At 42.5% G+C, this 12,743-nt stretch overlaps 1 protein-coding gene across 1 annotated transcript in view; it reads right to left on the reverse strand.

The window, feature by feature from the left end:
* The window catches only part of HPCAL1 (hippocalcin like 1), a 133,795-nt gene extending 121,392 nt beyond the window's left edge, over positions 1 to 12,403 (reverse strand). The window contains exon 1 of the mRNA XM_072332641.1: positions 12,247 to 12,403. The gene's annotated coding sequence lies outside the window, so the exon portion shown is untranslated. The remainder of the gene's footprint in view (positions 1 to 12,246) is intronic.
* Positions 12,404 to 12,743: the final 340 nt, after the last annotated feature.

The following is a 12,743-nucleotide window of genomic DNA, read 5'->3' on the forward strand; positions in this document are numbered from 1 at the left end:
GAGGTTTTACTAGAGGGGGAGATGGTTTGATCTTTTATTTTTATACTTTCTTCCTAAAAAAAAAAAAAAAAAAAAAAAAAAAAAGAAATGGCTTGGGGGAGAATCTATAGACTCCTGGAACAATAAATGTAGTGTTTTTACACTGTGCTGAGTTGGATTCCTAGGCCATAATGCTTCAGATACAGGTGCAGCCTGATGACCCTATAGTCACTGCACCTTGCATCATTCTTCTGCTCCATCTGTACCGTGCCCCTCCTGCCACATCACTACTGTTAAATAAGAAAGGGGGAAAAAAATAAAAATAAAATAAAAATAAAATAAAAAAAAATAAACATAAAAGTAGAAGTAAAAATAAAAATAAAAATAAAAGTAAATAAGGTAGTGAAAAGCATATTTATTCTTTAAAGGAGATTATTAATATGGAAAACAGAAAATTTACCTTTCTCTGAAACCTTGCAGGAGAGAACCAGGTTTTAAAGATTAGGAACTGGTGTTTCTCCAACATGGTTCCCATAAGATATCAGGCTCTGTAGAGTCAAAGTTACCATGGCTCTCATTACTGATTAGTAAATAGTGTTGTTAAGTTGCAGGTAAATGGTTAATGACTGGCAGTTCTGAAAGAATCATAGAACCAAAGAATCACAAGGTTGGAAAGGACCTACAAGATCATCTAGTCCAACCATTCTCCCATTGCCACTGCTATCACAAGCCACTAAACCAGATCTCATAGCTCCTCATCCAGACACCTAGAGATTTAGGGCATTTAGGTAAGTGGACTCTTAATTTGCTTTTTTTTCCCCTCATTTATTTTTAATAAATAGGGTCTAGTTGAACAGTTGACATTGAGCTTAACTTTTCTCCAGCTTCATTTCTTTGTGTTTTATTGAGCAAGCAATGGCTGATGTGCACAAGGAAAAGAGGAATGGCAGATCTCCCTGCCCAGCAGCCCAGCCCCTCAGCACCAATGGGCATCAGTGCACCATCAACCCCATTTGGGTTGAAACCAGAGCACAGGGTGCAGTGCAGTGTCAGATCAAGCGACGGCACATAACTTTATGGGTTTTGATACACTGGATATAAACAGTTCTGTGAACAGCAAAGAATGTGAAGCCGTGCTTTGTTTTGTTAATGGAATTTGAGAATAGGTACTCAATTTTTAAGTTTATTTGAGACTCCATTTTCAGTCAATATAAAAAAATTACTTGTGAATTTTCAAACTGAATGTATAGAGTTGCAATTAAAAAGCTGACCACGTCTCTTTACCAGACTTTTGTAAGACTTCTCTTAGCAGAGAGACATATCCTTCACTTCACAACCATGCCTTATTGGTGTCATCGCTTTTTGGCTGTACATACATTGTGAACAACTATTCTAAAGGACGAAGTATAGGAGAAGTAAAAATTCATCAAAAGCCTCTACTGAACACCCTGAGATCTCACTGAGAATTGCAGCCACAGCCATCGAACCAGCCTGAGGCACTGGTTTCACAGGAACAGGGTCACATAACCCACCAGTTCTGTGTTGTTATAGCTCTCTTTTCTAAACATTTTAATAAAAAGCTCTAAAAATTAAACTAAGTTTTGTTACTTTATATACATTAACTATATTATATCATTTATGAGGGCTGCTCCAAAAGCAGTGCCTCCTACTTTATGATGCTGGTCCATGCCTTTAGAGGTGGGTGCTGGTGGGATGGCAGTAGAGGTTGAACCTTCCCACAGATATCCCATTACATGTTGTTGCTGTGTGACAGATGGCAGCAGAGGGGCACTCTGACACAACACCGTCTGACATGGATGCGTGGAACTAAACTACTCAATGTGGAAAAACTGGAATTCATTGACATTCATCAACACTTAACTGAATGTTTGTAGAGACCAAAGAGTGGATGTGAGCACAGTGAGGTGGTGGGTGGTGTGTTTCAGCAGTGGTAACAGTGACAGTGGGTCACCTCCGCTGGTACAGATTGTTGAGTGCAGCACAGAGGCTCTTATTCATCACCAGCAAAATTGCAGAGCTAACGTTTGTGACTATGTTAAAAAATAGTGTTTTGTAGCTGAGAACTTTCTCAATCAAACAGTGTTGATGTGCTCATTGTATCTGTTGCTGTTTCTGTGAGCATGAATTGAAGGCATGACTTTTGGAGCAACCTTATGTATATGCAGCCCAAGATAGTTCCTCTTCACTCAGTGCAGCCCAGAGAAGCCAAAAGGTTGGAGACCTCTGCACTACCTCATCAGGGGGAACTGAGCATCACATTTTCCCGATGCCATAGCGTCTCTGCAGGAAGGATGTGACCAGAGACCAAGTACATGTTCCTGCACAGAAGGAATATACAAAAAATGTGCATGTACTACAACTCACACTAGAAGAATCAGCTCTCTTGCTTACATAGCTGCAGACATTCAGCCAAGAGCAGAAACAGTGCTGCATGATTTAGCTGACCATTCAAGCAACATGAGAAAATAAGGGAGAGTCACAGCTCAAAATGGAAGGAAGAGAACCTAATCAGCTCAGATATGTAAGTTTGCTTTTGTGGACACTGAACTTTTTTGGGTAATTAATGTATTAGTAAAAGTCAGAAAGTATAGTCTAGTTGAGTTTAATCTGTATAGTTTCATCAGCAATTTCGACCAGCCAAGAATCTAATCCAAGACTGTATAAAAAGGAACCTGAAAATAGAAAGAAAAAGAAAATGAAAGGGATAAATTAAATGAATGGACTGTCTACTACTAATTGTTTGCCTAGCTCTGTTCAGGAACAAATTGCCAACGAATAAAACCAAATTACCAGCAGTCAGCTTTGTGTTGCCCAAGGTAACAAGCATTTTGCTCAGCCTGTTACTTAAGCATATAAGGCAAAGTTAAACACCAACCAAATTAATCCAGATGGAAAGATTTCAGTAATACCAAACAAGGAACCTGGCACTGAAAGCTGCCAAAAATGTTATGTTAGAAATTAGGCCATGGCACTGGGGAAAAGGAAGAGAAGGGGATGATATTTTTCCCTTCATGTGCTGGTTGGGATCTTTAAGACTTGAAGAGAACCAAACCACAAATACTGCATGACGATGGCATTTTGCACAGGGGATTCATTTGTGTCACTTCACTGACTGATGGTAAGAAGTCCAGCTGTGACAAAGAGGGGTATCAGAGAGGGGTATTTTGGTGGGTTCCCCCTGCACTGATATCAAGGTGCTGAAGTACCACATTTGTGGTATATTTCTTTTTTCAAAGTGAAGCTTGTGGGAGATCTGGATAAGTGGAGAGAGTTCCAAAGCTTGCTATGAATCTGACATTGAACTCCCTCCACAAAACATTTAATCTCCTGTCTAAATGTTGTCATCTCTCATTACCTAAGCATCCACCAACAGGTTCAACGTTGCATGACAGTGGTTCTTCTCCTAAGGAATCACATTGCTTCTACATTTGTGCTTGAGAAAGGATGTGTTTTTACATCAGTAGCTATCATCAGGAACCATCCTATCTCTGCATATAATCCCAGGAGAAAGATCCTGTTAGCTTTACCTTACTGTAACAGGACAAGATACACTTTCAACTGGCGATCTAATACTACTTTTCACTAATTGAATGGTGATATCCATCTCAGTACCTCACATTTTCTCACTGTGAATGAAATCTGGCAGAAATGGGTTGCAAAAGTAAAGAATCAAGCTCTAACGCAAACCCTTTTTGAAGGCTCTGCTTGTACAGCATGCACTGTAAAAATCCCCAGCCCCTGCCAGGACAACTGGTGCTATGGTGACATAAATACTGAGAGCTGCCTGGGATTTTTTAAATTCTTGGCAAATCAGACATACAATTATTTTGGTTATAAAAAGAAATCAGCCAGATTATGGTATCCGAAAACTGCAAATAGCAACATCTACCTCATGTGAAAGAAATGAGGGATTTAGGACAATAAGAGTCAAAAACATTTTCAAAAGGTGTTTGGATATTTTTCCATTAAAATCTTTCTTTACTTCGAACCAGATTGTCATTGAGATGATGTCAAGGGAACATTTTATAATGTGCCCTGTACGCAGAATAATCATAAACTGAACAACCAACTCTGAGAAAGGCTATATCTACTGATGCATGGTCCTGTCATGTGGCCTGTGGGTTTGGGTTCTTTGTTGTTGTTGTTATTTTTATCCCCATACTTCTTTAGAAGAATTCCACAAATGGTAAAGCGTTGAAAAATGTGGATACAGCTCTACAATATGGTTCCTCATAACCAGGTACTGGTTACTGGTACTGCTCTGTTGTTGTGGGCAGGTCATAGCAGCATGAAAGCCAAGCAAACAAAACAGGGCTGCAGTGTAAATGCAAGCCAGGCTTTTGGTCAGGGCCAACTCACAAGTCTTTTCAAGAGTAGCAAAACTGAGTTCTGCTGCCCTATGGAGAAGAATGGAACCATTCCATGGTACCAATGGGACCTTCCATTCTTGGAAGGGACCATAGAATCATAGAATCATTAAGGTTGGAAAAGACTGTTAAAATCATCTAGTCCAACCACCTGCACTATGCTCACTAAACCACATCCCACAGTGCCACAATGTTAGTCAGAAATGCACTGACTACAGAGGGAACTCTGTAGGAAGAGAAACACAGAGGAGCTAGCAAAGGTGGGTGTGGAGAAAGGGACATATCATGGAGAGCTTGGCTCTGGCTCTTGCTACAAACAGTGATGACTGAGCCAGTGACCGAAGATCCATATAGTGACCCATATCTGCTCGTCCACGTGTGCAGTTTCCAGCCTTCAGATTCCTCTTCCAGAGCTCTGTTACTGTAGGTGGAATGTCCATGGCTTTTCGTGCCAGCCACTACTCTGCCAAAAGCTGGCAATACTTCTAGGTTTTAGAGATTTGGGGCACTGGACTGGCAAAACACTTTAATTTTCCCCTCACTGTCTGCTGCAGCAGCATGCAGTATTACCACAGGAATCTGACTAAGAAAAATAAACGTCACATGGTTTTCTTTAATGTTCAGTAAGATTACCTTGAAGAAGGATGAAGAGCTAAAACAACTTTTGGATGCATCAGATACCTTTATCATGAAAAGCTCAATAAACACACTGAAAGCTTCCCATTTAACATACTTGCTACAGAATGCCATCAGTGTACAATTGTTGTAGTTGAACTCCATCACTCAGTAGGGCATTTCAAGCTTTACCTGCAGGGAAATCAAAGTTAAAGAGGAGGCTGTTGGTGGAGTAATAAAATAAGGCTGGAAGTAAAATTTTACCCAGATCTTCTGCCTTGCTATCTCATTTGTGCAGTACTGATCTCCTGCAGCCACACCACAATGCTCAGAGCCATCATGGCTGGGACTTGTGGAATGAAAGGGTTCAGCTCTTTAAGAATTCTCATTTCTCGTCTGAGTTCCTTCAAGAGTATGTCATTTCACTGTAATGAATTCATTGCACACTATACCATGATGTATTTATGAAAATGGATTTAGCTCCTGATTATTGTAACAGCTAAAGAAAGGAAGAAAGGGAAGGCAGAGTCTTATAGGTGTCACCATGCAGTTCCTCTCTCTCTGCAAGGTGTGTTCTTACCTTTCAAGTCAGTTATTTCACAACAGTTTGTTGATTTACTGCTGATGCTCTTTGCACTGTAAACCTTCCCCTGCTCCAAATACTTTTTTCAAGATAACACATATTTGTGATTGCATTCTGAAAGAGATATTAGCAACAGCAGGGATTTGTTGACTTTTACATGAAACTCCAAAAGAAACAAGGAGAAAAGGTGAGAACAGTTCTACAACAGGGGCCACATTCAGGACCTCAGTTATGGAATATAAGAACTGTGATGCTTTCTCTCTATTGACTGTAAGAGTCTGGGGTTCTGGCATCTAAAATGGTCTGAAAGGTTCACTGCACTCAAGGCATCACATCACTAGCTGCTGTGCTGGCACAGACAGGCTCTCGGAGGACAGCAAAACAGCTCTAGATTTTTCTGAGTAGTAAGGAAAGCAGTACAAATGTTGCCACTCAGAGAGAGGTACAACACCCTCTGCCTTTTTATTTGGACATGCATGCTATTAGGAAGCTGTCAGTGTGGTCAGAAGTCCTCCCATCCCGGATCTCAGTGGAAGGCCAGTCATCAGTTATTTTTTGTGCAATTATGGACAAGACAGAATGCTTCTCCACAAATAAACAACCAAACAAAGCTTGGACTACTGAATAAATTGATGGTTTCTTTACTAAGTCGTAAGCCTCCTTTCTCTCAGGGCATCAACACTATGGATCTTTCTTATATTTGCACTAGACAAAAACCTGAAATATCTCTGCAATTATTTTATGTTGGCACAATACCAGCTTAAAAAGAATGGATCTTCTTATACACAAAAGCAAGTGATTGGCTTACTAAGAAAAGCCTAGCTCTTAAGAGGGCTCGTGTTCCTCTCCTAATGACTCACTTTAGGAGAGGTAGATAGGCAGGAAGGATGATTCATCATGGGACACCTACTGTACACTATTCTGGAATACACTCTTTTTCATCTCTCTCCCACTCTACCTATCAGAAAGGAACAAATAAGACCAGAAGGCCCCAGGAACACAAAAGCAAAAGGAAATTGGCTAAAAGTCAATGCTGGCAGGGGGGTGTCTTTACATTTGAGACAATTACACAACAAAAAGTTGTGACGATAGCACATGAATGTGTTGGCCTTGCAGGTCACATCGGCCTTCGCAGATATAACTGATAAATCCGCAAGCCTCGGAATGCAATACTCAGTCAAAAGGTCAGCCATGTTTTCGGTTCTTGCCTCTAAGCTTTTGTCTTTGCAAACTGCAACTTCTATTCCTAGCTCTGTTTCCCCAAAGACCCCAGGAGTGAAATATCAGGGAAAATGAGCGGTAGATAAAAGCAACACAATTCAGCCACAGGTTTGATTTGGCAAGAGGAAAATTACACTGTTACAGTGTCATGCTTTTCTGAAGCCTACCTTCAAAAAGAGGTCAAGAAAATCAACTCAATAATATGCTTTGGTGTCACAGAAAATATGTTGGAGGTTCAGCCATGCATTAATTTTTCATTTCAGCAAGATGTTTTCCAGTCCAAAAGGTCACATGGGAAAATGAGTTTTAGGGTGTCATCCACATGCCCAGACCTCATATGCTGAAAGAATTTTCAGTGGTGGCTAGAAAAGTAAAAAATCATATTGTTGAAGCCAACGGCATTAGTGAGGATGAGTGGTGAAACCTGTGTATGGATTATGTGGATGCAGTTGGCTTGAATCTGCACTTAGAAATATTAAGCAGTGATTTAACAGGACTGATAGCCCCACACAGCAAGTGAGAGCAGTAACTGAACAATCTTTACACCTGCAATTGCAAGTGATGGGGATGGAGAATAGCATTCATGGGCTGGAGCTTGAGCAGAAAGCTGCATTAGCAGGGAGTAATTGTAGAAATGCCACGGGATCATTTATGACCACGTTTAGTCAGAATTTAGTTCTCCAGCTTATCAGAAACGCACAGACTGTAGCAGAGCATTCCACCCTACTGAAACACAGCAACTGAGAGGGAAGAATTGCCTGCTTAAAAAAAAATAGGCAGCAAAAAATACCCACTGCTACATCCTACAACACTCTGGTTTTGCTTGGAGTTCTGCCTCTGAACTCAGGCCCCTCATCAATAAGTGTCTTACAGCAGTGAACCTGCAGCAATGGAGGTTAAAATAAATAGGAATCAAGGAGGAGTATTATACATGAATAAATGAGCCCATCTAGAACTTAAATCCTGTTTAGGTGAGTAACTAATCAATTCAGGGTTCTTTAAGAACCAAATCCTTGAGGACTGGAGCTGGAGACTACAACTCTAGCTGAAGATATTATACTCAGGCAAGTTTTGGACACTTCATGTCAGACTGCTGCACTGACAGTGTTCCTCCAGCTCTTCTGGGACCACTGGGGATAAGGACTGACATAATTCTGGTTTTTAATCTGGATTCAGGCTCAGAATTCACACACACTTATCTACCAAGAAATCAAACAATGCAGGCAGATGCTGGAAATCAATAATCTGTACTCTCATTCTGTTAGAAGAGTCCTCATATGGTTGCAGCATGCGTAGATCTATAATGCTTATCAGAATCGCTCCCAGCACAGAGCAGTTGCTAGCACAGAACAGAGGCTGCTGTCAGTAGGCACTCTGGATACGGTCTTCCTATTCTGGAGGCTGAATTATGACAGTGTGAGTGTGCCAGTGGATTTCAGTGCCTGAATATATGTTTAATTTCCTACTGAAAATCTATAATGGATGCTCCTGAAAATTTCATCCTACATCTAAATTGTCAAGAGCAGAAACCCAGAGCATCACTGAGATTCTCAGTGCCTGTGAGAGAACAACAGCAAGAATTAGGCTCTGATTCAGAGACAGATACGATCTTGCAAGGTGTTTATCATAGCTTTTCAGGTTAAGCCAGGACTTTTCTAGCCTCACTATTGTAACAATCTCAGTCTGATCTCAGTCTGTCAAGGGCTTGGAGCCTTGTTCTAGTTCTAGGCCTGTAGATAGCACAGATTAAATGACTGGTTTTGTCTGTGCCTGACTGCCCAGCAATGGTACCCTCCTGGTTTATGCTGGCAGCTCATAACCCCATGCAAGATGTGAGCTCCTGTGAGTTTGGCTGCTCCAGTGAGAGCCATGGCAGCAAGGAGCAGAGCACTGGAGCAGGCACAGAACATTATCAAGCACTTGTCTGTCACTACCCAAGGAAACCCAAATACATCAACTTCTGTGACAGCTCCAGCTTTCACCAGCACAGCAATGAGACTCTCACTTCCAAGCCAAGCTGGTGGGTGCCTTGCCAGCAGAGATATGGCAGAGCATAAAGCATGACTACGTCAAAAGCCGCCCTGGGTCTCATTTAGGTTCTCTACTCTGGGAACAGACTTGTTAACAGAACAGTGGGGAAGGCTGAACAATCCTGCCATGCACTGGATGAGATGCTTGTGTCCTCCCTTGCTTTCCATGCAGCCTGTGCCATGCCGTGCTTCACTTCCAGCTGCTGAGCAGCCGGCTTCCTGCAGTTGGGTGAGGATGCCACCAGGAAGCATTCACCATTCATGCTGCCCATAGGAGAAATCAAAGAATGTGGAACAGAGTTTGTGGGCTCCATCACCATGGAAGACTATAAATAAAAGAATGAAGTCATCACAAATGGAGAACACTGTGAAAGCTGTTTGTTGATCTGCTGCCCCCTGAAAGAAGAAAGATGCCAAGAATTTGTTGTCAGTTATGGGAGTAGGTTTTGTTCACAGACCCTAGTATTCATGGCATTTCTGTGCCATTCTCTAGAGGTACATACTCTACAATTGAGCCAGGCTCTTCACTTCTTGTACCTGAAACTATAGCTGCTAAAAATGCAATTACTGGAACTCTGCTGGCTGTGATGAAAGAGGTTTGGCTTACAATGGCACCCTCCATTGCACCAACAATGCAAATCCTTACACTAATTCTTTTCTTTACCAGTCACATCTGATGAAAGACACAAGCATGGCCGCACGTGTTTGTCTACATGTTCTGTGACTTGATTAAGTGCAGGTCCACAAATTATGTATAAATCTCTCAATGTGTCAGAATAAACATTTTCCAGGGCTGGCTACCTGCTATCTGTGTTTGCTCTGTATTTGCCATAGGACAACAAGCTTTTAATACTGATCAGGGCTTCTGGTCTCCTTGGTGAAAAATAGCTCATGCACTGAAAGGTATTTAGTATTACCGTGAACTCCCAACCTAGCTTGCTTGTGCTTCATATAGTCTCTTGTGAATAGCTCTTCTTATTTTATTTAAAGAAAGAGCCTCCTAATTCTGTTCCACAAATGCATATTCTATTCAATAACATTAGTTCCCTTAACAACTGCTTCCTTGTTACAGACTTCACTTCTTCACAAGTCTAAACATGCTTGCAATGATGCTGGATGTGACTCTGAGACAAGGCAGCTGTCAGGTGGGATACGGTATTTTTACAACCTCATGTTTGAGAAAGCAAAGGATGCACACAAACTCATTCCAGTGGTATCCAAATGTCTCCAATGTTTCTGGCAGCTTTCCAGCCATCTAAGAAGTGCAGAACCAGTTCAAATTGTTCTCCCTAGGCTGCCCATCATTAAAAGCCCATCTCTGACCACAGGTCTTCCATCATCTCCTCAAGCTCCATTCAGCTGTTGACAGCTCCTGATATTTCATCCTTGGCTGCTGGGAATAACATCTAGCTCTTGTCCCTGTGTCCCAGAGATTAGATTAATCTTCCTGTCCTAAAAGATCACAACACTGAAATCAGTAAGGAAATGTTCATTCTTTTAAGTACATATATATTTTCCCATAACATCCACAGTCATATATTAAGTTTGGGCCAAACTTGTCTTCTTGGAAGTCCCACCCCCAGCCACTCCATGGAAGGAAGCCCATGTCATGCTGTTGGCTCAGCTCTACTACAATTGTAGGGGTGTTGTCCCCAGGTGAATTGTCACCCCACCCCTACCCCCCCATGCAAGCTGTATTTTCATACACCTCCTTTTCTTCAAAGAATATCAAACCCCTGCACAGCAAGAAACTCAGGTGGTGACATGACTCATTTTAGAGGGGAATGTAAAGAGGTAGGTGAAGTCCCAGCCAAGGTCAAAGGAACGGGGTGCTGAGGACAATGTCTAGGTGACTTCTGAACATCTTCAAAGAGGAAACTCAAAAGCCTCTCCGGACGTATCAATGGCACAGATCTCAGCCAGCAACCATCACCAAACACTGCCTATCTGACTTCTGAACAAGCTATACTGAAAGCAATTCAGGATCATTTCTGTGGACATCCTTCCGCTGTTATTTTAGCACAGCTGTGTAATTCCTGAGTAATTAAAACAGCTCCTCAGAGCTGCCACTCTGTTCCGCCTTCTGATCCATGCTGGTGCAGATCTTTTTGGTTCTGAAGGGACATTAAGTGTGCCGGGCACAGCTTAGCTTTTGTCCAAACATTTCGTCTTCAGTGTCAGCCAAGGAGAAGGGCAAACTTTGCTCCTAATGTAATTGCAGATTAACTGTTGGTTTAATTTCAGTTTTACTCTGGTTTATGCCAGTTTATCATCATTACACAGCATCAAAGAATTTCAAGAAGACATGAAGAAGTCTCTAATACCTGAAGGAAGCAGAGTTAGTAGATTATTTAGGTAATTTTTAATAATGGGGATATAAATGAAGTCACCATTACTCAAAGCAGCTGAGACATGGATAACATAACAGTGTTTCATGGAGCAGCACAGCAGCAATAAAGTCACCCTCTCTTTGTGGGCTAAGCTTATAGGAGACACCAGAGCCATCCTCATGAAGAGGCAGCGGAAGAAATATTTAGAGTAATGTGAATGTGATTACATTAATATATTTTTTTAATATCCCTGCTTGAGGACACTGAGACTGTTCTTGCTGAGCCCTTCATGGCCATCCTGCAGTGCAAAGCAGGGCAGTGGTGCTGGCCCACAGCTGTGCAGCAGTCTGATGGTGGCTCTGCTCACACAGCCGTGAGCTTGTCTCAGTAGCTTTCCTTCAGATGTCTCAGATCCATCTCTCTCCTGCATTATTAATAGCAGCATCCACAACCACATTAAGTCTCCTCTGCAGCTCTATTCAGGAGCTCATTCTCAGCTCTTATCCCTTAGAAACAAGTCTGTGTCCTGTTAAACCTGTTGTGAAATACAGCAACAACTCTAGAAGCAGCAGCACCTCCTTTGGGCACTCCATTTCCTTGCTATGCCCCAGAAAAGTACAGCATGTGCATCCATACACCCTTGATACTCAAGAGATGCCCAAAAGAGCAAGCAAGCAATGACTGCTCCCCTGGGACACAGATGCATGAGCTTTCCTGCTGGATTTCCTCAGAAGACATCTCCCAGTGGGTACATGACTACCTGACAGAGCAAATAAGGGATGCAGGATCAAGCTGTCCATGTGCTGAACTCAGCCCTGGCTTGGGAGAGTACACAGATTCTGCACGTCCAGGAAGAGGCATGCCATCAGTCCCAGGCTGTGGCTCAGGCTCCTGGGTGACCTGTCCTAGGGTGACTAAGGGACTGACACTATTCCCAGGACTGCACCACAGCTCTGTCTCCTCGTCCTTTGGATCCACTGTTTGGATAGCGGACAGTTAGATATGGCAAAGGTATTATATGGAAATACAATTACATTAAAGGAAAAGAAACACACACACAACAACAACAAAAAACACATGGGCAATGCAGGCAGACTCACAGTGACCTTCAGCCCAGGAGACATGTCCAGTGGGGGCTGCACAGGCACACAGAACAGCTCAAGTGCACACAGCATCCTTGCAGTCACACTGGCTCTGCAATGGGGATGTGTAGCCAGCACCACCAGCACAGCACTTGGGTTGGGCTGTGTGCGTCTGGCCTCATCTGTACCACAGGGAATGAGACAGAAAAACACAATTAGCACAGCCTCTAAACACTGATGCTTTCAGCTCCATTGGTCCCTGATTCAGTTCCTGGCATCCACCCAGGCAGCAGCTGCCACCTGCCTTTCCCTCCAGTAAGGAGAGGTTTGCATGAAGAATCAGGAGCAGCAGCAGCTTTCCTTATCAGAAAAGGTCTGGAAAACAAGTTTTGCATTGAATAGGAAAAGGGTGCTCTGCTCCCAGGAATTGCTCCTTCAGACACACATCTGCATTCAGTTTGCTATCCAGACCTCAAACAGGTCCGCTCCCTTCCAAGCCTTCAGCATCCTCCTAA

The sequence above is a fragment of the Excalfactoria chinensis genome, chromosome 3 (genome assembly GCF_039878825.1).
Source record: "Excalfactoria chinensis isolate bCotChi1 chromosome 3, bCotChi1.hap2, whole genome shotgun sequence".
Taxonomy (NCBI): Eukaryota; Metazoa; Chordata; class Aves; order Galliformes; family Phasianidae; genus Excalfactoria; species Excalfactoria chinensis.